This window comes from Anser brachyrhynchus (genome assembly GCF_964034855.1).
Source record: "Anser brachyrhynchus genome assembly, chromosome: 5".
In the NCBI taxonomy this organism is placed as follows: Eukaryota; Metazoa; Chordata; class Aves; order Anseriformes; family Anatidae; genus Anser; species Anser brachyrhynchus.
Window position 1 is genome coordinate 52,813,563 of NC_137699.1, and position 27,935 is coordinate 52,841,497.

General features: G+C 38.3%; 1 long non-coding RNA gene across 2 annotated transcripts; it reads right to left on the reverse strand.

The window, feature by feature from the left end:
* Positions 1 to 606: 606 nt before the first annotated feature.
* LOC308195502 lies at positions 607 to 19,615 on the reverse strand. Of its 2 annotated transcripts, XR_013951555.1 has the most exons (5): positions 17,898 to 19,615; positions 17,355 to 17,457; positions 12,516 to 12,656; positions 2,158 to 2,223; positions 607 to 1,235 (listed from the first exon to the last, which is right to left on the reverse strand). It is a non-coding gene; the product is annotated as an uncharacterized lncRNA (long non-coding RNA). The 2 variants fall into 2 exon arrangements; XR_013951556.1 differs by lacking the exons at positions 607 to 1,235; positions 2,158 to 2,223; positions 12,516 to 12,656 and adding an exon at positions 15,789 to 16,647 and having other exon boundaries at positions 17,898 to 19,611.
* Positions 19,616 to 27,935: the final 8,320 nt, after the last annotated feature.

Here is a 27,935-nt window from a genome sequence, read left to right on the forward strand (position 1 = left end):
ATAGGAAAGAGGGAACACGTTCATAACTAGAAGCACATTTAGATCAGAACATAGATGTTAGGTACATACAGAGAGCATCAATTTGCACATTACATATTTCTTCTAAGTCCTTTATTCAATTAAACATCTTTCAATTGCCAAGAGACAGTCTTCATAGGATGCTTATGTTGAGAAATAAAAGCAGTTAAATAGTTTTTATTTTATATTTATTCATAACACTTAAAGTTGCTTTTGATTAGAAAAAAAGTTCATTCAATGGCTTTTTTTTAAAAAGTATCAGTTGGTGTTTGTATCTCTTGATGTGGGATGTTATATTAAATTATTCATTTTTACAGAATGGAAATTAATTATTGTGTATGAAATCCCAAACACATATGGTCACAGTGTTGGTTAGATCTGCCTCCTGCTATGCTTTAGAGATTCAAATTTGGAGGTAGCATGTTATTTTCCATGCCAAGACCACCTATGGTTTTCAAGATATAAGTATCTGAAAATTAGCATTTTCACACTGAGCACTTGTTCCAGCTTCAGTATACATTGACGACTACCATCTTATAACTACATGTACTAGAAAGGATGTTAGCAATCTATAAATGTAATTTAAGTTCTGAAATTCACTGACTGACTGCATTTCTACATCTACCTTTAGTACTACGTAACATCAATCTCTTCTTTTGAAATCCCTTAGAATGTCTCTTGACTGATAGCAGTGATTGGCATTAATTAATTTCAAGGGTCAGTTGTGAATGATTGGTTTGTCATGGTCAAGGACTGAATTATATACGATCAGGAGAGCGTGCTGAAATGGTCAGTCATTCAGTGAAAATCAAAGAACATAAGTTCAGATGGAAAAGAATTCATGGCTCTGTTTATGAATGCAGCCAAGCCACTTTACATCTGAAATTAAGGGTTTTCGGAAAAATTCTATTTCTTTTTGCAAATGTCAGGGAAAGACCTACTCAGAAGATTCAGAAAATCTATTATTTATTATCTCTCTATATATAGGAAAATCAGATTGATTCATGTTATTATACAACAACTTTTAATTTCTTAACTCTTTATTATTACATCTATAAAATATTCTATCAAAATTTAGGAAAGGAGAGAGATTCCAGTCTAGCAGCAAAAGATAGTGATCACTGGTTTTTACTTTTTTTTTCTTTTTTTCCATTTAAATGCTTGCCATTATGTTGATTCAACTTCGCATTCTGTTTTGTTTCCCCTGCAGTGTGTAACTAAAATGGAAGTGAAAAGCAAATAATATAGTCAAGGGAGCAATACCTTCTTCCAAGAAAGGAATCACTCATGATTTTTTTGTTAACTTACGTACTGATAAAGATCAACGTTGGAAGTATTCTAAACAAACACATCAATGAATGTTCATTGCATGCAGCTTTTATAATAGTATAGTAAATATCTCATCTCCTACATCAGCACCTAAGGAACATATGGAGTAGCCATATTGGGGAATATCATTGTAGAGAAGTATTTAGAAACCTGCTAGATATTGATGGCAAAAACAGTAACCCAATTTACTCACCCTAGCTTCTGAATTGGTGGTGGTGAAGGCTAACAAGTATTCAGTTAGAACATAAATATATATTTTTAAATATAGTTATGGAATTTTCTTATTTCATGAATCTTACGAGTTTTCCAGGCACAGAAAGATATAATAACATTTATCAATCTATATAAGCACTTGGTTCATTACCAGAGAATATCTAACTTTTACTGCAATACTAAATGTTTAATGTATAGCAATCATACATGGACCAAGCATCAGACCAAAAATCAAACCGGGTAAATTTTAATTCTCTACAACTCTTTTGCATTCAAATTAGAATATATTTCTAAGAAAACTAAAGCCATGACAGTGCAGAAAGTCTTGATATTCCAGTCAACTGGAAGAGTACATAATTTGTTCTTATTGTATCATAAACATGAAAGATGGCAGATAGAAAACAGGATTAAAATTTATTTTATAGGATGAAACTAAACCTTTGGCAGACAATAACAGACTGATGGGCTAGAATAGACTTTGGTCTAGACATCTTGGCTAAATATTTCAGGGCTTCTCAGGGCAGTAGCTCATTAGACAGAAAATATTTATTTTAGTGACTAGAGATTTAACTGTAAACTAAGGTGTAAAATATATACCTGTTATTTCCAACCAATCCACTGGAAACATTAGAAAGCAGGCAGAGATGAAAAGATGGAGTGCAGCTGTGCAGAAGGAACACACAAACCATGGTTATGGACAGTCCCATTAAGTACACTCCCAGAGCTAACTGTGCAAATTAACACAGTCTACATCTCTATGGGTTCATCAGCAGGACTGTAAAAGCAGGACTAGTTGATGAAAGAGTAATCATTTTCATCAAATGTAATAGTCTGTCATACATGAGCATGCTAGCTTATGAAATACAGAAGGGAAGAAAAGAAAGACAATCCATCGTGAGTGTTCTGCTCAAAAAAAAAAAAAAAAAAAAAAAAAGAGGCTATTTTGCATCTGGTACATATCATCTAATCACTCAGGCAGATAGATCCACAGTACCAGCCAAGCATCCCTGGCAGTAGGCACCACTACTTTTTGGCATTGTGCTGTGACTTTATGAACTCCATTAGCGGTACGTCCCAGGATCCAGGGCTCGGCTCCGCCACTGCACCTGCAGGGAACTTATTATGGTGGCAGCAAGGACTGCAAGGCCAGGAACTGGGGAACATGACTGTGTAGAGCATGCACATCAGAAAGCAGCACCAGTTCTGCTTCCTCTGTCAGCAACACAGCTACCTTACCAGGTGACTTTGCTCTTGTACCATTACCAAAAACACCACGGAGAAACAAGTATTAAAGATAAAGCTAGAAATCTTGGCTCCAGCAAGTTTTTGTTTGTTTGTTTGTTTGTTTTTAATCAAGAGGATTTGGGACAGCTATTTAGCTATTTGTAAGAGCTTTTTCAGGATCATGAAAGATGTGACTATGGATCTACTGAGGTAAAGTGATTTTTCACAGTCCATTATTAATACTGAACTCATCGCTACTGGCTGCCCTGATATTATTCAAATTATTATGATATCAGTGCTTTCTTTTCAGATGTAGATGAAAAATTCAAGAGGATTCCAATTTACAAATCCCACTAATCTTTATTTAAATGGGCTTTGTTTGTTTAATAGCAATTCTAGCCTTCATTGTTTCTGAGAAAACTCTGAAGATGAGGTCTAAATGCAGTCTGAAGTCTAAAACCAAGTCTAAAACCAAATCTAAAACCAAGTATCTTGTTGACTATAAGACAGTCTTATAAATTTGGAACTTTGGGGCATAGTAATGCCACCACTAATTTGTCACAGAGATTAGAGTAGTCCAGTGAAGTGCAAAATTTCTCATCACATCTCTCTCAGGTAGCCACAAGAATGGGGCCTCTGACAGTGAGTGGCACATCAGTGTTCTCAGGAATGTCATGGTACACATATCTAGCATTGTTTGTAAAAAAAATAAATAAATAAAATTATAAGTATGCTAAATGCCAGCTCTTCCCATCTGCTCCTCAAATCTAACAAGATCCAATTTCTTAAAGTTGTCGAGGCAAAAGTGGACCTTCTGTATTTGTAAATTAAAATGGATATTAATGGATTTCATTTTATTAAATTGTAATTTTAAATTAGGTCTTTTTTTGTTGTTGTTTTAAAAACATAGGGACCATTGTCATTGTAACAGTGTCGTAATACAGGTCCATTTCATAACATAGTTACATGGCTTTCATTAACAACAAAGATGGGAGTGTGTGTTATTATTAATGCAATAGCACCTAAAGTCCTAGCCATGCTAGGTTCTCAAACAGGCTAGGTTCTGTACGAATATAATACTTCCAATCTGTGTATGGAAACCATGCCATCAGTAATCCCACACATTTAAAATATTCAAAAAATTCTGTTAAAGACTTGAAGATGAACAGTAACGCTAGCAAATACTGAATGAAGAGAATTTGCAATATTGATTGCAAATCATCTTGGCCATCAGTGATAAACCAAGTAAAGAAAAACTAAAATAAGCAGCGCTTTGTCCATAATAAAGTCCTTGCTTTCAAAAAAGTTTGGATATCATCCACTGCCATGACATCACATTAGACAATTTTACTCTTGATAGCTCTTAAATATGATCTAAAATAACTAAAACTGACAGTAAAGTTACTGCAGAATGATCTGGTATCCTTTAAAATGTACAGGAATGCTTCCACTGGCTTTAACAGAGACCTTAAAGCAAGGAAGATTTGATCAAAACACAGGAATGTTAAAAGTTAGGCTTGCTAAACAGTTAAAGGTAAGTACTACGGATTATGAGAAACCCTGGTGATGGACATATTAAAAATACCTGAGACAAACAGAGAGACAGAAATAAGTTGTAGATGAGTAACAAGGTCACATGGCATCAGTCCACGGGTGATGCTATTAGGAGACAGCCGGTACCTGGAAGCATGTACTGCATCATACGTTTTTAGTTGTGGGTTTGTTTCTTTTTGTTTGTTTGTTTGTTTTGTTTTTCAGGAAATTTGGTGTATTTCCAAACATTGGTGGAAAGCAGAAACAGAGAGAGTGGGCCAACTATCCACACTTCTTGTCTGATCCCTTGAGATTAGGATTAACTATGATTACCAGTTAGGATTAATTATGATTACCAATATGATTACAATTATGATTATTAATTTGGTATGTATACACGGACATAAATTTACCAAGGAGAGTACACCTTCTGCTACAATAGGTATATCTTTTTTCCTGATCTTTTTTCCTTTCCTCAAGAGAAGATAACCCAGCTTCAGAGACTCACAATACTAGAGAAGCAGTTTAATAAAACGGCAAACTCTGCAGGAAGAATGATCAGACATTAGGTAGTGATCAAACTAATGATCACACAATGCAGGTAAGTGCAGAACTATCAGTACACAGCTGACGCAAGTGTTGCAAAGAGTCTACCCATCCACTTGCACTCTATTTATTTGGGGAAGAAAAAAAAAAAAAAAAAACAAAAACTAATAGAGATGGTGCAGACCAGAGCTACCATATCAGCAAACTTAGGGGGCAACAGCCTGTGTTGAAAAGTAAAATAACCTACAATTTGCTCTGTTAGTACTTTGTCAGCCAAATAGAGAGCAGAGTGTGCAGACAGTTTCTAATTCCAATACCAGCAGTTTATGGCTAGCAATCAGTCAGGAAAAGACAAGGGTTGAGTCTATCTTCCTTTACCCAGGTTAGTACAGTTCCAGGACAGGGAATATGAACTAGTATTAGAAATTATTTTATTGGAACTTTTTTCCTTCTGTATTTTTATAGTGATTGTGCTGCCTTGAATAGAATAGTCTGTTTATTAACATGCTCACTAAAATGAAGATTTCTCCTAACTTACAACAGACAGTCATTGGGCCCTTAGTATATTTCTATGATTTTTATATTATTACTGCATCCTACCTTCAATGTAATATGCATTATAAGTTTTGGTTTGTTTGCTTTTAAATCATGACCAACTGACTTTCATTTTCTGATCAGAAGAGCTTTAAAAGTTGGACAAGAGGAAAATTTTGTCTTAAAACCTTCAGTGGCCAAACTAGACTATAAACTTAAAATGAAACAATCTCTCTTGCAACTCTTAAAGGTGACCATATCTTCTCCACATTCAAGAAAAGATGCAAACTATTTCTGTGGACACTGACAGCATATCCTAACAGATAATAACGATAACCAAACTGCCTGAGTGCACACACTGCCAGTAGTACCCAGGAAACGTTTATTGCAGTCTATGAGTGCTACCGCTGGGATTCAGCACAATCATTTGGATGTTAAACTGTGCTAGATTTGCTTGTTGAAAATTGGTACTCACAACAGAATCATAGAATAGCTTGGGTTGGAAAGGACCTTAAAGGTCATCTAATTCTAAACCTTCTGCCATGGGCAGAGACACCTCCCACCAGATCAGGTTGCTCAAAGCCCCATCCAGCCTGGCCTTAAACACTTCCAGGGGCACCCACAACTTGTCCGGGCAACCTATTGCAGCGCCTCACCACCCTCACAGTAAATAATTTCTTCCTAATATCTAGTCTAAACCTACCCTTTTTGTTGGTTAGTGTTTTTTGTTTTGTTTAAAACCACTATTCCTCATCCTATCACTCCACTCCCTGACAAACAGTCCCTCCCCAGCTCTTCTGTAGTCCCCTTTAGGCACTGAAAGGCCACTATAAGGCCTCCCCGGAGCCTTCTCTTCTCCATAAACCCCAACTCCCTCGGCCTGTCTTCATAAGAGAGACGCTGCAGCCCTTTGATCATCCTTGTGGCCCTTGCCTGTGCTCATTTTAATATGCCCATGTCCTTCTTCTGCTGGTGGCCCATAGCTGAACGGAGTACTCTAGGTGGGGTCTCATAAGAGCAAGCAGAGGGGGAGAATCACCTCCCTGAGCCTGCTGGCCACGCTGCTTTTGATGCAGTGAAGAATATGGATGGCTTTCTGGGTTGCAAACACACATTGCCAGCTCATGTCTAGCTTCTCGTCAACCAACACTCCCAGGTGCTTCTCCTCAGGGCTGCTTTTGATCCATTCTCCCCCCAGCCTGTATTTGTGCTTGGGATTTCCCTGGCCCAGATGCAGGGCCTTGCATTTGGCATTGTTGAACCTCATGAGGTTTGCACAGGCCTACCTCTCAATCCTGTCCATGTCCCTCTGGATGGCATCCCTTCCCTCCGGTGTGTCAAAATAGAAATAAGTAAAAGCTCTGATTGGTGAACTATGAATGCATTATAGTTCTAGTTATGTTGGTTCCCTGCCATCTAAAAAATACCAGTATAGTAAAGTTCTACAAGAAGGCAGAAAAAAAATAGAGAAACAAAGCAAGAGATTAATGGATCATTTTAAACATTTAATGAGAATGAGGGTACATTTTGGATACAGGTCATAAAACTGGCTCAAGACTGACAACAATGCATAATGACTGTGCAAAGGAATCCCCATTACCAACCTAATAGGCAGGAAAAGATAGATTAGGATGGCACAGTGTTCACATGTGGCCTCTTGGGGATCGTTTCTTAAATGAATTCTTAACATGCAATGCTGTAAAAAGATGATTTGTTGAGACTCGAGGACAATTTCTTTCCCAGATATTTCAATGGTTTTAGCATGGCTGATGACATTTTCTCCTTAGGTTGTGTACCCAGAAAAAAACGCCAGGAATACATTAAATGGTACAAGAGCGTAGTTGAACAAACTGAGCATTCTACGCTGTATTCATCAGACTTCATATACTGCAGGGCAAAAATATATATTGCGTTAAAGCTTTGAGAATCACAAAGAAATGTTGTGAACTGGTTTTCCCTACTGGATCCATTGGACCTATAAGAATCAGAATCACAAAATTCAACTGTGAACTCCTGACTGGAACCAGTCTCCTTAAATCCCAATGGCTGCCATTAATCATGTGAAAATCCATAGTACATTTTGTCCATATTAAAACATGGGGGCTTTACATGGAGAACCAATGACAGATATTGATGACAGATTATATTAAATTACAGATTTGGACAAGTTATCCTGGTATAGAAAAAAAATCCTCCTGTCCATATCTGCCAAAAGAGTACCAAAAAGACAGCACACCATATCTAACTTTCTGAGGGCTTTTCACTGAAGGAAAAGGATAACAGACAGTGATTCTAAGCTACCTTTCCTGATGCAGGAATGCATAGTAGAACATAGTTGTTTCCCATACCTTGACAGGGATTAACAATGGACAGAAAAAAAATTCTTTTGTATTCATTCCTCTATGAAAAGGTCAACAATTACCAGGCCCACCATTGGCACAGAAAAATAAAATATTTAGAAGAAACCAGTCTTATGTAACCACACATTTCTTCTCCTCATAATGACTGTCTACTGACCAGTTTCTTTGCCTCCATCACCCAGTGACTTTGAGCCTTCAGTGATGAATTTCTACCTAGTCTGACATACTTGTTACATCCTAGTTCCAGATAGGAGTCCAAATGTTAATTCAGTTTCATAAGCGTTTTCGAAAATCAGCACCTGAATAGAGACCATACTAGTTCTCCATAGAGAGAATTCCTCATGTAGCTTTTCACCAGATATTGTTGTCCCCTGGTCATCTAACAGGTCAAGAAAAAGATCAGTAGGAAACCAAAGTGACAGGAATCTTACGAGAGGGAGCTAAAGATACTGCTGCAAGAGGTGTTGTAGGAGGCCCAAAGGATATCACAGAAGATTTTGCAGTGGTTAAATCAGGCAGCACTTTGGCACACTACATACATCTGTAGGGAACCAGGCTCCATTAAGTATGCTGCTAGCAGAACTTTTATTTTTCTTTTTGTTGAATACATGGAGCAGCCTTTTATGTACATAAGTAAGGATGTGAAGAGACCTCCAAAACATTTTTTTTCAGGTATGATAGCAAACTGTTATGACTTGTGACTTAGCTGAACTAGGATGCATTATACAGGGGATCAGAATTTGGTGTGGTATATATGATGCTCTGAGTCAAAGTCAGCTAATGTCAATGGGGCCCCATCTGCTGCCTTCAGCAGACTTTGGATCAGGCTCGTTGCATACTGATAAAGGTAAAGCAGAAGGGGGCCTTGAATTCTCATTCTGATTTATGCTGAGTAATTGAATACAAATATAAAGACAATATAAATAACTTTAGAAAGGTCACTTGGCTAGTGAGGCTAGGAAATAAATTTAGAAGCCTTAGGTACATGCTTAGACTATCAGAGAAAATACTTAATCTGAACATATAAGACAATTATGTTGTTTTTTTTTTTTTTCCCCTAGAATACTGAGCATCATTCAGAATCAGGGTGGTTTTTTTGTTTGTTTGGTTGATTTGTTTGTTGTCTTTTGTTTTTTTTTCATTCTTAATGTAGTATATCAATAGGGCTTTTCAGCTCTTTTCTTAAGGCCCAATCCTACTATTGATCTCAACTCAAAGATCCCATTTTACTTCAGTAAGTCTCAAATATATATGCACAGCCAGACTTGGCCTTAATAAGTTTCTCTATCAGTATCATCCATGATATATACAAGATTATGTACAGATCTGAGAATAGTGCAGCAGCACGACTGCCAGATACACCAGATACAAGCATGCTGCTTATCATTGTGACCCACTAAATATTCTTTGGCAGTAACATATGAACCAGTCTGCTAGGTAGTCTAAGGAATAGGATGCTGAAGTCTGGATATCATTTCCAGAGTGAAGAGAGTTAAACACGTGTGTTTTCTTTGTCACTGACTTAGATGTTTGTCTTCCGAAAGTCATGAGGTTTTCTCCAAGCTGGACAGTTCGTCCATTTTGTTCCTGTATATGCTTGAAGATGATCTATTGCCCCATTCTCAAACCCAAATCCTACATATGTAGAAAACTACTTTGTACTTCGTGACCTGAGATAAAGCAAGCTTTGGGGGTAAACCATTCTCATGCTCCTGAATGGTTTAAGCAATCTGCAGGTTGTATCAAAAGAAACTGATGTGTTCTCCCCTCCCTCCAGATATCCTGAGATGGTAAAACAGTGAAAAAGCTTTCAAATACCATTTTAAAGTTATTTGTGTTTGCCTTTTTCTCTCTAAGCTTCTTAAATACACAGGGGTTATGAGTAAACCTACTCATAACTTAGGAAAGTGAGAATCTGACCAGAAAAATAAAAAAGTTGGGATTGTTGAATATTCATATAGCCTGAAGATGAAGTTTATAATCTGTCAGGAAAGCTGGCAAGGCAGGAGTGTCTACTTGCACCAAGGCCATCACATCAGCTGTAGAAGCATCAGATCTATCCTACAGAACTTGTAAAAGAGGAGTAGTGCCAGAAGCACAATAACAGCATACAGTCCTGCTAAGGCCAACTTACCATGCTGAAAAGGATGCACTGGGACTGCAGGGCAACTAGTCCTACATATAGATTGGGTTATTTATATTGATTATATACTCACTTTACAACAGAGAAGCTGTAGTAAAGTAAACAAATTCATGAATGAAAGCTACACAGGAAGGCAGTAGCAATCTTGGACCAGGCCAAACCAAGTTTTCCAGTTCCTATACCAGTGTTCTAACTACTAGACAGTCACACACCTATTCAAGTTTATATTGAATTCTGTGCTGCTTACAGCAATGAAATCCAAGCATCTATTACTTGCAGAACTATAGCTTAATGATTCTACCCTTAATGGGGAAATGTTTGAAATGCAAGTCCCCAGCCTTGTTCACAAATTTAATGTTAACCATATGACAGTCCTATCAAGGAAATGGCACTTTCAAGATTAAAGCTAAGAATGTTTACAAGATTTACTTTTGACTTTGCAACCAATACAGATCGCCTACAAAGTCCAAGAACCAATTCAGACCATAATTATTTCTATTCCACCTGCACAGAGAACTTGTTCCTACATGTCAAAATGCATCTGTTCCCTGATTGAAACAATGTAAGAAATTAATAAAAGATTTTCTGTGCAGACAGTGCACACTCTTGGAAGGAACACAGCTTTTTTATCCCACCAAATTCATTTCACCTTACACTATGTTCTTGGATACCTAGCAATTGGCTGAGGCAGAATCTGAAAGTCTTCTGTGGAAGGAATCTGCTGCCCAGGTCTGGGGTTGCTCACGATGCACTGTAGAAAGGAGCATTGCTTTGCTTGACTGCACTTCCTGTGCCATGCACAGAAAAGTTACAGCACATCCAAGATCACCAGGAAGGACAAGTGAAGCAACCACAGGAATTTGGTGGCTTATTTGCCCTGCCCCTTAAGGTATAAATTGTTTGGTTTTAGAAAAAGGTGGAGGCTTCTAAGAGCTGCAAAGAACTGGGAAACAGTGCCTGGGGCCAAATGAAAGCAGTAGGGAGAGAAGAGCTGGTGTTTGGGGCTGGACAGGAAATGGAAGGAACCCATGTTATTTAGTCAGGAGCCAAACAGCCTTTGGCAGATAAATGTTTGATTGCTACTGTATGTTCTGTAATTAAAATGGATCAGGAAAACAGAAATAACTACTGTTATTTCTGAAATACTAATACTACTTCAGTTCACCTGACTCATTCTCATTTGTGGCACAGCAAAGGCGGCAAAGGTGATGTTACAGACTCAGTTTATATGAATGCATCTCCTTTTAATTGTCTATAGTGGATGTAAAAAGAACAGCATGCAAACTGGGATAAAAGTCACTGCCACATTACATTGTGTTGTTCTGTTCCACCCTATCTATTTACAAATCCAAATAACCCAACTCTCCAAGTCTTTATAAACCATTGTATTTCATCAGTGTGTAAAGGAAAGGGGATAGAAAACTGCAGACTCCTCAGGGAATAAAGCTCATTCTGTTTTGGCTAATTAAAGTATCATTTTTAACGTGATAATTCATATTATAGCACTTCACAAATACAAACATATTTACCTCCTTAACAGCTCAGTGACGTAGGCAGTGTTCAGTCAAGTTCAGCATTACCCTCAGTACATATATGCAGGGTGAACTTGATCATTTCCCTCCACCTTAAAAGTGGGAAAACTAAAGAAAAAACAAGTGACAGCACTGGAAGGAAAGCTGCAGCAAGACAGGAGCAAGTAATTTTTCCCTTTTTCCTCCTCTTTACAACAAGCTGCTCTTCTCTCATTCCTGCTTTGTTAGAGCAATATTAAAGGTTTAATTCCATAACCCTGGCTCACCCAAGAAGTCCCTCTGCAAGCAGAAGCATCCCATGAGTTATGTGAAATTAGTGAGTGCTGCTATATGATGGGATTTTTAAAAAAGGGCCCCAGGTGGAAGTTGCTCCAGTGCAACTGATGGAAATCCTTTATGCCATTTTCCATGTTATTGACAACTGTCTGTGAAATTAAGATGTTTTTATTTGGAACCCACAACACTAGTGTAGATTAGAAGCTCCCCACAATACTTCAGGCTCCATCTTGTACTCTGCTCACCTTGTGTTCAGCTCTGGTGAGGCCACACCTCGAGTACTGTGTTCAGCTTTGGGCCCCCCAGTACAAGAAGGACATCGAGGTCCTGGAACATGTCCAGAGGAGGGCTACGAAGCTGGTGAAGGGCCTGGAACACAAGTCCTATGAGGAGCGGCTGGGGGAACTGGGGTTTAGTCTGGAGAAGAAGAGGCTCAGGGGAGACCTTATTGCCCTCTACAGCTACCTGACAGGAGGTGGTGGGGAGCTGGGTGTCAGCCTCTTCTCACAGGTAACTAGTGATAGGACTAGAGGGAATGGCCTCAAGTTGTGCCAGGGGAGGTTCAGGTTAGAAATTAGGAGACATTTCTTCTCAGAAAGAGCAGTCAGGCATTGGAACAGGTTACTCAGGGAGGCGGTGGAGCCACTGTCCCTGGGGGTGTTTAAAGAAAAGTTGGACGTGGTTCTTAGGGACATGGTTTAGTGGGTGATATTGTTGGTAGGGTGATGGTTGGACCAAATGATCTTGGAGGTCTGTTCTAATCCTAATGATTCTATGATCTTACATACACAGTGCACTGATTCTTACCTATAATGGCACACTCGCCGCTTGCTGTAACATGCATCCAAAATCATCTGCTCTGTTTTTTTGGGGTCCCATCCTCTGGTGTGGTTGGGCCAGTACACTGTGAACTCTTCCATGTATATATTTCAGTAAAATATCCTATTTCTGTAAATGAAGAATACTTGTTTTCTCCCTCATAGATATGCAGGCATGCCTCACTAACAATTACTGAGGGTCACAGGCAAACAATTTCTACACCTACTGTACATAATAATTGTCATGAGAAATTATCTTCACAGCCTTCTAAGCTTCCCATTTGCAAACAATGAACTGCCTGATAATAATTCTATAGCTTAAAATGCATACACATTAGCCTGGTGTATAAACAGCACAACTTTCCAATATAAGTCAGCATTGATCATCAAAAGTTTATTCCATACTTCATAGCTGGGAATAAAATGCTTGGCATATTTTTATGAACCAAATAGTCATTTTCAGTGCTTCTGGCTGTATATTATTCCTGACTAAATGGACATGCTGCAAACCTCCTACATTCTAGCATATGGCTTTCTTACATGCTTCAGAAAGAGAAATTAAGCACTCATAAGCATTAATAGTCTCTATAGTGCTAAATCAAGAAGAGATTTGGGAGTATTATATCTCATAATATGGTTGCTTCAAGAGACGCCTCTTTAAAAAACAGAATATTTTTACATTCAGAAGTATTTTCTTCCCATTTCTTGTAATCCTTTAATATGGCAGATGTGCACTTGATCATGCTGTTTCCCACACAGCAAAGCATGTTTGTCTACTGCTAAACGCTAATGCATTTCACGTATACAATACCTGTCCTGCCAAGTTTTCTCTTTTTCCACGCATGCTGTAAGAACATTTTTAATACAATATTTTTTTATTAAGAACACTTTCAAATGTGTATGCTAACCATAAAAAAAACACCTTGTTCTGCTTTGTACTAAACTTGGTTTTAAATAACAAGCAGCATTATTAAACTTACTTCCCTCCCCTGGCACACGTGCACACACACACAGCAGCATAGTTCCTTTTCCTCTGAGTATCCCATGTCCCCTGTAGCCCTTTAATGCTTAAGGCTAAAATGCTAAAATACTGAAAACAGGTGTACCTTGACCCTCTGAAGATCTGATAGGATCTGACTGGATCAAAGGCCAAGGTCACCTGAGTCATGAGATTGGCTGAGTGATATTATTTTTGTCATGGTTCCAAACTGTTGAGAGGTAGGACTCCAGTTCTGGCACATGAGAATCAAATGATATGATAGTCTAGTTATTAAATATGACAGATAGAAAAAGCTGTATGTTGCACAGCTACTCTGTGATTAGTACCCTATATTTTACAATGTCACTGTTCTGCATGCTGTAATACTTCCAAGACTTTTTCAAGAACTAAGGCTTTTGAATTTAAAAAGAAACAGTAAAAGAAGATACAGATGAAATCTGGTAAGAGCTCTGTAAGATTTCACCGCTTATTTTCCCAAATAGCATTCTAGTTCAGTAATTCAACCGTAAAACTAGTTCTCTACTACCAGTTTTTCCTTAGGACCACCTTTGCATTTTTTATTTTTATTTTAAACTGATAGATGAATAAACTGCTATGAAGCATCAGAGGAAAGCAAACAAGAAAAGTCACCTCTATCACCTCATTTTCATTTTATGCTTGCATGTAAATGCAGCATTTTAAATCCAGCTCTATTCCTTACAGGAGACCTATCCTGAGGATTAGGGAGGAACACCACCAACAATAAGAATAGCCATCTCACCCAAGTATATTAAAAAGATGGTGCTTGAAATAATCAAATGTATAGTAGCTGAATGTTTAGCATAGCATATCTACAACTTAAACAGTTTATCAGTTCACACATCTGTAAACTGGATATATGTTTCTCTCCCTGATGCTTTGCAAATGTTTTTTAAAATGCTTTGAGATCCACTGATGAAAGACATTCTAGTAGCATGCGGTATCACCTACATGGGCATCTTGAGTGCCTACTTGCATTTTGAAAACAGTTTCTTTAGGAGACCTGAAACCCTAATTAAATCAAAAGACTTTTTGTGGGCTGAGGGATTGTACAGTATTAGATAAGTTAGCAACAAACCCATCAAGTAGTCTGGGGGGGAGAGGTGGGTTGGGAAATAAAATGCAATCAGGTAATCTTACAATCAACAGATAAAAGCTAAATAGAAACACATTACATAGCCTGTAACTATAAAATAGACTAACATTGCATTATTTCCAAGACATAACTGCTGCATACAATCAAAGTGAAGAACCATGAAAGGTACACTGAAAATGGGAGAGAAGCAGAGAACTAGCATTTAAAACTTAGGATTTTCTATTGTTTCTTCTCAGAGAACAGATGATTGGCTGTTACAGATAATAAAAATGATCACATTAAGACATGTCTGTACAGGCAACTCCTGGTACCATGCTCAAGACCAGAGCTGGAAAGAATAACCATTTCTGTTTTGAGTAGAAGTGGGCCCCCAGTCTCTAAGAATGTGTGCATGATGTATAATAGATACCTGTCTGATATAATTAATTATATTTTTCCTAAATTTAACATTGCCTGAAGGGTAAAATCATTTTGCTTGGTGAAATCCCTCATGCCACACAAAGTCTGTGCAAAAGCCAGATTTAATTGCTGTGATAAAACCACAAGAAAGACCAGGTTTGCATTAAATCTATAACCACATCTAGTGAAGAATAGCTTTAATCACCTTTGAAATGGTGACCACAAAATAATTAAAGGGAAAGTGTTCTCATTAGTAATTATCCCAGAATATCAAATCTCAGTTTATCATGAAGTCCAATTTAAAATGGCTTGGCATGGTTTTAATTTTTCCTCTATTTCTGAGGTTATGAATCTCCTAGAATTACTTCCATGAGGGTGGGAATAAATTTAAGTTTGCCCCATGCCATTTCATAACCCACTGTCATGCTCTACTTCCTCTGCCAGTGCTGGTCAGAGTGAAGATACCAGGTAACAACAGTGACTCCTCATTGGCACCTTTGCCATGTGCACATTCAAGACAAACTGAAAAATGAAATTTCATTGTTCTTACTGAAGACACTGATGCTGGTGTTGCTCTGAAATATTACCTTCTTACTCCTATCACTAGCTACTTCCTGTTGAAGAAGTTTCTGTGGATGTGGCAACAAGTATTTTTGTCTTGCAGATATGCTTCCAATGCAAAAGGTAAACAGAGTCTAAACTGAAACTAAGCAGTAACTTCCTGTAATTTGTGTGTAAATCAGCTCTGCAACAGTTTTTTGTTTGTTTTTTTCAAACAGCATGCAAGCCCACCCCTATTCTGCAGAATCAAAGCACAGTACTGATTCTAGGCTTTGACGAGTCACCTGTGTTATGAACTGACCCTAATCAAAGACCAGGGCAGAGAGCAAATCCTCCTGCTGCTCACATTGTTTCCTCTGTCTGACCTGTTTAACAAACCTAATACATACCACATTTTATTAGGCTCAGCATTTGCCTGCTTGTAAAGAAAATTAATTTGGAATACTATTCAAGACCCTCAGATAGCCATAGCAGCACAACGTGGCATGCGTAGTAACATAAGTTTGATTCTTTTACAGGAAGTATTTCCCTGTATATACTTTTGCTCCTCCTTTCCTCTTTACACACCTTAGCAAATATGCCAAGAGGGGAGGTTCTGTTCTGGTCTGAACTGCTGCCTATGAAATTTCAGACAGCTTGATTTTTGGCTTGGCAAAGTTTGGTGGGGGTCGCTTTCAATATTAGACTTGTAATGAAAGGCTTATTGTAACCTTATCTATGTTATGTGGAAGAGATCAGCATCACTCAATCATAAAAAAAAGGCAGAAGGCTTCTTTTCTTTCTTTAAATGTAATTTAGTTTTCCTTTCCCCCAAGTCTCATTGTGGGTTCACTGAGCTATGCTCCCCTTCAGGCAGAAATGGAAACCAGAGGAGCTGCATTCTTTCAGTCCTTTTCTGACAGTGAGTGTGGCTGCATCAAGCTTAGCAGCTAAAGCCATGCCCATTACTCTGTAGTGCAGCTGTGCAGAACTTGGCTGTTTTGGATCACAGTGCTTTTATAGAGACTTTCCTGAAGATTTCACTAGGTTTGTTGCTGCCGAATTGCACTTTGAGAGAAGAAAACATGCACAACAATAAAAATGTCAAGAAACTCAGTGAAAAGACTTACATTTCATCTGGTTTTGTGTTGAAATTACATGATGCATTGAAATTTCATGATGCTATGAAGTTTGCATGATATAGAGGAATAAAAATTATTTGAACCTGGCCCAGGTTTGCACTGAAATGATCGTGAACCATAGCAAAACTTTCAAGTGATGTAAAGTGAGATTCAAGTTTGTAATGAAACCAGACCATTTTACATGTATTCAGGTTTCATAATGCAGGTCTCTTACAGCTGTACTCTCAAAGGAACATATTCCTATCTCAAGATGGGATTTACATACTGTATGTAACTCCCCACATATCCCAGCAAGATTATTACTTTCTTATATAGCTGTAAATCCTAGAGCTTTATGTTATGTCAAGGGAATGGATAATCAGCTCACGAAGGGCCAAATCCTACCCCCTGAACAGGCATGTCAGGGCCCAAGAGGTAAAAGAAACTCTGTTCTTTGAGGAGGTAGATTAGCAAGGCACACCCTCCACTGCAGCACAGAAGACACTCAGGTCACACCAGACAAAATGCAGCCAGCCCCTACATGCAGGGCATCGCATCACTTGGTGCCTGCACCAAACAGGTCAGGCACTTGGTAGGTCATGTCAAATGGGCTCTGACACAAATTATTCTTTTTCCTAGAAGCAGTTCCCTTACCTGAAATTCAGAGGATACTGTCCAGCTAACATGGATAATGTTAAATTATGATGAGGATAAACAGAAAGCATCTGGTTCTCGGCTCCAGTTCTATTCCATAGCACTAAGTGGGAGGAAAAGAAAAATCAAAGCAGAATAAAAGTTGTAGGCCTGGACCCTATCTGATACTATTGAGACCAGAATAGGCTTTTTTTTTTTTTTTTAGAAACTGAATATTCTTTACTACCACTTTCCTAACATCATCAAGCAGCCTCATGAAGAGGCCCATTCTCTGCATCCCTCATTGTCTGCCTATTTAATTCCCCTAATTTAGGATCCCTCCTGTCCTGACCATGCACAGATACTCTGAAGTGATAGTATCTATTGATGCACCAACAAAAAGAGGGAAGACAGAATCTCAATGCTTTGAAACTCATCACTCTGAGAAGAAAATCAGCCAGGAAGGATGCCCCATTTCAAAGGCCACAAGCAAGACATTTCCCTCCTCATCAGCAGCCCTCATGTAAGAATGGCTTGTTTCTACCCGACTTAAGTAGTACTCACATCAGGAAAGCACCAGAGAGCAGGACCTTGTTCAGACCTGATCTCAAATACTGGACCCAGCTTACTTCCTATCTCATTCTCCCTGCCAAATCAGAGCCCTCCCAACACACCCCTTTTATGCTGTGCATGGAGGGGTGTGTATAGGAAGCAATTAACTCCCCACAGCTGGCCTAATTTCTACAGGATGGAGAGACAACTGTGGTCCCTTTTCTAGCCAGCTTAAGGATTAACCCCTTCTTCCCTACAAGTGTCTTAAGAGGATGTATGCACCCTTGCACAGTGAGTTAAGGTACAGCTTTGAATTTATTTCATAGCTGACTTTCATCAGCAGTCACACATCTGAATGACAATGGGCTATCCAGCTTTAAATGAAACACAATATCAAAAACAGATTAAAAACTGAGTTCTGTGTTTACACTCATTATCATAGACCTGGTCCAAGCAAATATAATCATGTCCTGTAGAGATTATTCAAAAGCATGGGAAGGGAAGTCAGAACCGTACAGTAAAATCTCCTTTCATTCATGCAAGTGATTAATACATAATTGAATGCTAATATTACAAATAATGATACATGGCATTTATATAGCACCTGCCATCTGAGGATCTCAGCACTTTGCAAAAAGCTACAAAATCTCACACATGCTAACAACATGGCTTATGATCTTTTCAGCCTAACCTTTCAAAACTTTACATGCCATATGAGCGTGTTAAAACCAGGAAATGAATATGCCTGTGACTTCACAGAATTAGACATGCTTTTAGTTTGAAATCTGGTGCAAATATGTGCCCACCCTACATGAAGCTGGCCCCAGAGCAGCTACAGTTAGGATATTATTGGAGTGAGGTATAGATGTATGTGTGTGTGTGTGTGTGTGTGTGTGTGCTTGTGTGTGTGAGAGAATGTGTGCATACATATTTAATTATTATCTGAGTTTTCGTTCACTTAGGGTGTGTCTTGGTTCAAGGAAAGAGAGAGAACTTGTAATGCCAGAAATCATCTTTACCTTATGCTGCCTGAGATAGAAAAAAAAAAAAAAAATGTGGTACAGCTCCCAAAATGGAACTCCTGAGACAAAAATAAATAAATAAAATAAAATAAAATAAAATACAAGTTTGGCCAGGTTTGACAGAAAATTCATTAATTTACCCTTGATGAAGTCTCTACCACAGGTGCTCACATAAAGCCCAGCCAGATGTAAAATCTAGATCAGAAGTTAAATTTCCTCCTGCAGGTATGCTGGCAAATGCACTCACTGCAAAGAGCCCCACACATGTACAACTGATTGGTGACTGTGAGGAGTGGTGGGTGAATGATGAAGGTACATAAAATAAACGCTAACAGACTCAACCCATGTGCTTGGCAGATACATAAAAGTGTGTGGATTGTCATTATGTTCTGGATTTGGAGAATGCAACAGCAGTTCCTTTCCAGAGGCATCAAATATTAAATGGGTCAGACCTGGTCCCCAACTTCTCTAGGAACTTGAAAGAACTGAATGGGGATGGTGGTGGCTTATGGACATGGCACCAGCTTAGGAACCTGGGAGGCTGCGACCTATCCGCAGTATGGCCATTGATCCAGTCTGTCACCTCAGTTAAATAATTTAACTCCATAATTCTGCTTTTTTTCCAATTCAGGGTAAATTCTCTCTAGTTTTTAAAATCAAGTAGGATTTTTAAGACATTGTTTAGTTCCATTAGTTTCTAATTCTCTGTGAGATTTTCTGTGTCTGTGTGATACAGGGAGAAACAGCTATGTGAGCACAATAGCTCTGCTTGAATCTCTTAATTGGTCTTGGCATAACCAGTATTATTGATTGGGTATCATCCTGGATAAGGCCTCAAAAACCTACTGTAATTTTAATATGCCTTAATATCAATATTATGAAGTACTACTGAGCACAGTAACCCATTAATTGAAACTTTTGTTTTCAGATCTATGTATCTATCTCAAGAAAAAATTATTTTAAGTATAAGAGAGGACAATTTTTCTCTCCTTCTCTCTCTTCTTTCCTTCCTTCCCTCTTTCCTTCCGAGAACTGTTCTTCCTCATCTTTCTTTTTGAGACATTCAGTCCTCTCCACACTAAGAACTTAAGCGAGGAATCCATCTAAAGCACCTATTCCTCAAAGCCAGCCTACCCAATCAGGAACCAGAAATAAAACCATGTGAAACAGGTGAACAGTCATGCACAAGGAATGACTTAAAGCAAATAATCATAGTGTTCAAATTATAGATAATTCATAGGGTACAGTTTATTGACGAAAATAACTCAGCAGACAATTACAAATAATGAACAAATTTGTGGAAATCACAATCAGCTTGTATGCATTACATTTACAGAAGAGCTGAATCTGCTGGATGAATTATTTTTTATGAAGAGTTCAACCAGCACCACTATTTACTTCATAGAGTAACTAAATCCAAAGAGCACACAGTGGAAACCGCTGCAGAATGGAAGTATTTACATATTATCTATGCTTGAAGTGTGCAATGGAAGCTGGAGAGAATACACAGCTCAAAAGGCATGCTAATCATCCTGGAAATCATGACGTAAAATTAGCATGCAATTGATATAAAATGGCAAGCAAATAAATGCAGACACGTGACAAAACTGAGCCAGAAAAGTCCAGATTGGTATCGAACTTTCCCACTGATTGCATTTATTTCACAGATAGGGGAATGAAATGAAGTTGTTACTGTTGTTGCAGGGCATAGACCAGAATTTCAAACTCATTTGACTTACATGCACACAGAAGCTTCCTAATTTCTACCCTGTAGAGATGGACTGATGTTTGTAGGTTTGTACTAGAATTTAATGGATTATGAGGTGTTTGGAGCTTGTTATGCAAAAATCTGTGAACTGTCTTCTTGAAATTTTGTAAATTAGCAAAACTGGAATATAATTGAATTTCGCAGCAATTCTATTATAGTTTTGATTCTTCCAGAAGACAAGGCAAGAAATTGAGAATGACGCACGTATACTGGAAGGAACTCAGATTCAATGCCCTGCTCTGGCCTAATCTCTTCTGGCTGCATTTTGGGATCTTTCTTTGAAGGAATTCGTATCGACTCATCTCAGCTATGGGCTTTTTTGTAAAATTACACCTTTTACATTAGAACATTCAGTTCTGACCCATCTTAGGCCAAATTTTAGGCCAGAGGATATTTATTAGCTTCATGATTCTAAACACATTTACAATGATCAACAGCTTTAAATAAGAAATTTGTCATGAACAATATCTTCTCTCAATTTCACAATCCCTATTATGGACTCTATTTATAAACCTATGTGGAAAAATATTGTTAAGGCAGTATTCAAGAAGGGAGCTTAAAATGAACATATGTTATTCTGGTAAAGTTAATAAATTTTCTTGTTCTCTGTTCTCCCCCCTTTTTCCTCCCCTTGTTTTGGGTCAGACCAGGCCCCCCCCCCAAAAAAATGAATAAGGTTTTAGGAGGCAGTTTAGGATCAATCCCTTTTTAATAGGGTTGTTCTTATCATACCAGAACATTAATGTATTTTTGTTGTTTCCTCTATTCGAATGTTGGCCGTCATTTCAGACTGCATGCTCTGCTGCACAAAACATGAATTCAGCATGTAAGTTGCAGAAGTGTACCAGATTTGATCTTGACCGAAAAATCAAGTTTCCTAATCATACTATACCCCCAGCATTTCTAATATTCCCTACTATGCCATATGGCACTGGAATACTCAGTGGGAGTTTGGGCAGTAGAAAAATCCTGGGTGAGGCTACATGAAGCTACAAACACCATTTGAAAACTAAAGTTGTCTCGCCACTCTGACCAGAAAGTCTCCACAAACCACTAATAAATGTACTCCAGACCACAGTCGGGGAAAGGCTGAGATAGACAAATCATTTAATAACCAGAACATGCTCTTCATTCACAGTGCTTTCTTTAAAGGGGAATGAAAAAGGGGCACAGTGTCTGACACAGCATTTCCTTTAGGCAATACAATACTTACTTTTAATTTATAATCCAGTTTACTTGGCAAAAATGACTTTTCCTTCTCATTTCACTGCTATGTACTTTGCTGGGAGCCAGCTGGTCACCACTTTCTGCCCTAGAGGTAGCTGCTTTTCACTGGTGCTTTATATTGTTGTGAAGTGCTTAGGGATTTACAAGATGGAAGACACTATAAATGTGAGAAATTGTGGAGCTCGTTAAAGTTATTACGAAACTTCCACTTTGTATTAGTCAGATCTTTTCACAGCCAGTTTACCACTGAAGTCATCAAAATGTCATCCATCCTTTGTACTAGAAGAGGGCTCACCAGATTCATTTAAATGGCATTAGCCATCCCCAAATCCCAAACAGTTTGGATGACTGAGGACTGTTCCCAGTTAATCCTTAGTTTTGTAAAAATAAAATGGGTTTACACTCTGCAAATTTCAAACTATGTGGAGTTTGAACTCTTCCTTAACTTTGGTTAGGCAGACAAGTGCAAGTATCCCATCTGAAAAAAAAAAAAAAAAAGTTGTTAGACAAACACAAATCTTAATTATATCTACTTGGATACCAAACCTCTAGTTGTAGTAGAGTAGTTCTTGCATGTGGCAAATCATGAATGGAGAAGAGATCTCATTTACAGCTTAGGACATCATAGACACAAACAAACAGTAGAGCACATGCATGTACACAAATACACAAATCTTCATCAATTTAGGTTAGTCCAAATGGTCCTGCAAGGAAACAAAGAATTAACTAATCCATTGTGTGAGCAGCCTGGTTGTTAGCAGCTTTACAGAGAGAAACTGCAGCTTAACTAAAACATTATTGTTGAAGTGGAAAGAAAAAAAAAAAAAACGCAATTATGACATTCAATTATTCTATTAAGTGAAATTAACTATTCTTCTTGTTCTTTGAAAAGAGCAAGATAAAGCACAGGATCCAAATAATTAGGTCAGCAGCAATGAATTCTGAAGAAAAGCTGTCTAGACTTCTATTTTCATTTTCAAATTTGAGCGGTTGGGTTTTGTGTGCCTGTATGTGTTTGCTCCTTTGAATTCTCAGGGTGGTCATGTTAATAAGTTTGCCCCGGCAGGTAGAGTGAAGTCTGGATCAAGGTGTGGCATTCTCGCTTTGATGTCGGCTGTCACGCTCGACTGCCTCTGGATCTCTTTGGCTGCCATCAAGTCTGTTGTCGTGGGATACCAGGTAAACCAGGGCTGTTCTGCCGTTTGGCACAACTCAAAGGAGTTATTTCAGATCTGCTGTGAGGTATTGTGGTCCTTACCAGCTAAATATGCAAGGACAACATAACTCGTAACAAACCTTTAGCTAAGAAGACATTGATTCTCACTGGGTGTTTAGCAGAGGCCACAGTATGTTAGTGCCATACGAATTATAGAGGACTGTTTGTTTTGGTCTTGTGAAGGGGAACTATACAATGGAAAGGAAATAGTGGAACAAGATACATAGTGAGTTGGCATGTATTTAGACAATTAGAGAACAATCCACAAAAACCTTAGAAAAAAGGTGGTGTGTAGAGGTAAAATAAGGCATTCTTCAAGTGGGATTTGCTGGACATTTAGCAAAAAGGAAAGAGTACACTTAGATAGCAGTATTTCCCCAACTTTTCAATTCGTACAAACGCTAGTAACTAATATCAGCTGTCTGCAAAGCATGATGCAAAACAGAATGAGCAATTTAAAAGAAGAATCCAATACTAGATTTCCCTTCAGCACACAGAGGTCTGTTTCAAAGGGAAGCTCAGTAGGTACAGTCTATTATTTATTAGTGTGACTAATTCGAGGAACTCCCATGGTTCACATGAGGAAGTTCTTCCCTGCTTATCTCAACATTCTGTAGTATAAAGCCTTTCATGCATGTTGTCCTCAAATGTCAAAAATGTTTTCATTTGAAAAAGAGGGTAGAAAAAAAAATGGACTGATCCCAGAAGCTGAATCATCACACTGTATTTCTAAGGTGATGCTATGATGTAAACTGTAACTGCTCATGGTAGTGCTGAAAACTGAAGATTTTAAATATTAAATATTTTAATAGAAATGTAAAAGCTTTTGTTTAGCAAAGACTCTAACTCTATCTGCTGATCTTATTTTCTAATATTCACCCAGGCTGGTAAATGGTCTCAAACTCATGGAAAGCTTAGAGTAAGAACTGAATGAACATGGGACCTCTGAATTTGGTCTATTCGATATTGAACAAAGAGTAAGAAGATAGAAAAACAGCCATTAGCTTCAAGCTTTTCTGAAACTGAATACCAGAACAATGCTCATGCATTTCTTGTAGTCTTTTGAAGTTACCACATTGAGACAAAGATACAGCTAGGGTCAAAAACATCCTGTCAAGGCCACCTTAAACTGAAGTGAGCACATTAATACAATGTCAATAACTTCTGAGGATTTGTGGAGAAGTATGAGCAGACACATACAATCTGAACAAGCTGAACTATTGGAAGTCATCTTGCTGCATGGCTTTTTTGACAGCATAATGAACAATGCCACTGTCATCACAATAAACCCTACAATTTGAAAACAAGACTGAAAACACTGCAAACACCAGTGAATTTGTGAATAACTTCTGAGGCTAAACATGATAAACTAAGGAAAACTAAGTCTACTGCCTGGCCTTAAAGTCCTGCACATGGAGGCTCCCACAATTCCTTGTCATCTCACACCCCTTCCTGTGGCACCTATGTTTTTACCTTCTACTCCATGGCCCATACAGCCTGGAATGCTATTTACTCATTTTACGTTTACTCATTTACAATCCCTGGAACTGGCCCAGGAGGAGATGACTCAGCCAGAGGGGACTGTGCTATACAACATGTAGGAGTGCACCCACATGTGCAGCCCTGCCATGGTGTTCCCAGACCTTAGAGAGGTAAAAAACAAGAGAGAATTCATCGGATTTTCAAGAAACTACAAAGGTATTCGGGGGCTGGGGGGGTTGTTCATCAGGTACGCGCTGTTCAAAAGAATATTAACGTTTCAAAGGTGTAGCCAATCAATTTCTAATATTATGGAGGGAGAATAAGACAGACCATAGACTTAGGAATTGCTTGGCTAGCAGCAGAGGCTTCTAGGAAATTATCCCAAGCTTCAGCATGAGATGAGAAAACATTACAGAGCACCACAAATCACTGTATCACCAGTTTAGTCACTTGTTATTTGATGCATATTTGGAGTAGAGTGCCAGGACCTCTTAGGTCAGTTTCAGCCACAAGATCTGTGGAGTTATTTCTGTGCCCAGCTCAGTTCTGGAAGTCCATAAGTAATTTTTTTTTTTTTTTTTTTTTTTACTTTTCCATTTTTTCCCCTTGTGGACTGTAAGTGTTCATTATTTTATCAATGTTAACAATGGAATATATGAGTAAAATTTCCAGAGGCATCTAAATGACTTAAGGACAATAAATCCCATTGGCTTTGGATTCTAAGTCAATTAGATGCATTTGAAAATTTTACCTTTTATCTGCATGCTTCATTAGTCAGATTTATTAACCAATCATTTAGGAAAGAAGGGGCCAGAGCAAAAGGATCCCCAAAGTGTAAAATTTACAACACTGCTATCTATTCTCACCAATTGCCCAAGTTTAATTCTCTAATTTAATTCATTAATTAAAGAATATGCTAATTGACTGAAAAACTCAGGCAGATTTTTCTCTCTGAGCTCTCTCCTGTTGAGAAAAATGGATCCCAGCTCCTAGCAAAATATACATGTCAAGCATAAGACCACTGAAATTCTTTTCAGTTCTACGCTCCTGTTAGCGTAGGAGGACTTTTCCCCGTTGAATATACTATTTCACCCAAATTTTCCTAAGAAATGGGATTTTCTTAGCTTGTACTTCTCATCAGTTCTCTGGCCCATTGCATTCCATTGTCAGCAATTTCATCCCAAATATTCCAGCCTCAGTTATTCTCCACTCTTAATTCCCCTCATTTTGCTTCATCTCTATGCCCTAGTCCTACCTCAGATAATTCCCCTCTGTTTTTGCCAAGATGGAGCCAAATGGACAAAAAGCCTAAAGGACTTAGAAAAGCATCTCTGCAGAGCAAAATATTTGTGTTTCACTGTAATTTCTTTTTTCCTTACTGCTGACATCTCTGCAGGTAGCTTTTTTGCCTCTGGGCAATAGGGTCATAGGTTTATACTACAGCAAAAGGGGAAGGCTGCAGAACTTCCTTTCCTCTTGGCCCAACACGGCATGTGTTCTCTGCCCTGTATTTCTCCACTGTTCCCATCTGCTACATAAACATGTAATAGCCCACAACTATGTTGAAAAGCTGATAAATTCTGACACATTGGCCCATTTTCTCACTTAAGCCTACAGTATGAATAGTATATGGCCTTCTCGGCGGGAGAACATATTCAGGTCCCATCCCTGTTTTTTCAGTGTTTTTCAGTATAAACCCTTTCAGATTCAGAGCTGAATATCATACAGCAACTATTGACCTCACATTCATGATAAAAAAGAAATCAAAACCCCTAAACAGTGCTGGGATTATTGGTCTGTGAATATTTCTGTCTATTTACAGTAGATCAGAATTAGTAAGAGAGATAGAATGGAGGTTTTATATCATCAATTTAACATTAATTACCTAAATCTCTTTGAGGATATGTAACAGAAAGCCCCCGACATTTGTGTCACAAAGATTATTATAACATATTGCCAAGTCATAGCCTTGCTGCACTGGTAGATAGAATTCAAATTCAAATCCAGGCTAAAGATGCTACAGCTGTCACCCTTGCCCAGCAAAGCCCTCTTAGGTTCAAAAGTTAGCCATCCTCCTGCCTGCCTGCACCAAATCAGTCCTGATCCCTGGAGATTACTAATCCTGATTTCTCTGCACATAGTTGACAGGAAGAATAAAGCTATTGTGCCTTCCTAATAATTCAGGCTAATCACATATTTATAAAAGAAAATTAGGAAAAGTGATTAACTCCTTACAGTTCAGCTATTGATATTATAGAGTTAAAAATAAAGAGGCAGCTGGAATAGTTTAAAATGTGTTTAAATTTTAACACAGTGTTATAAAATAATAAATGTTTAAATAACTACATTTTGGATTAGCCTAGTTGCCCAATATTGTACCATAGTCACCAAGGAAACATCAGCTGATGTTGACAGAGGCTTTCATTTTGGACACACTCATTCGACCTAAAAGTGCAGATATAACTCATGGCAGGTCCAGTTCAGAGGTCCACTCTTTAGAGGAAAAGGTTCAGTAACCATTTGAAATAAAAAAATCCCTGTGTAGTATGGCTGGAATCCCTGCATGTTAGGAATGATTTCCATCCTTATTTTTGTATGTATTATAGTGCTACAAATCCTAGAGTGATTCTGGATCCAGTGCTCTAGGCACTGTCCAACACAGAGCAAAGAGATAGCTACTACTCATGAGTGTTTGCAATTGCTAGCAGTTTGGTATTCAAAAACTTAAAAGTAGACTTTAAAAATGACAAACCAGAAAAGCCTCCAAAAAGCACCATGCAGTCAGCCATCCCATCACACCATAGGTTTAGGCAGAAGCTGTTCCCCTATCCCTGTATTCATGGTATTTCCCTCGTCTCCCGCAGAAGTGTTGACTCACTCCTGACTTTCTCAAGTTCCCATTTGAGGAGAGGCTGAGCAGTGCTTGGTGCCATCAGCATGTAACAAAGTCACAGGCACACAGCACCTTTCAAGCAAAAAACACAGTATATCAGCAATTGGGCCCCATGGCACATAAGGTCCTCTAGGAACAGGGCAGGAAATGGTATATTTAAAGAGAGCAATATGCTGGAAGAAAATGAATTACTGAATCCACCCTCATATTGTCCTGTCCCCAACAGCAAGCAATTTAAAACAGTGTCTTCTGTGCAGTAACACCTTAAAAATAAAGTGATATGCATATTTTTGTTGTTGAAAATCTTTACTTTTATCAGGCACCAGACACCATGAATATTGTCAAAAACTAGTAACTTTTGGATTCTTCTCCATATACTGACAATCTGTTCAGGCATCCAGGAAAGGAATGGTGAAAACTTTACTAATGTTTTGAATATTAA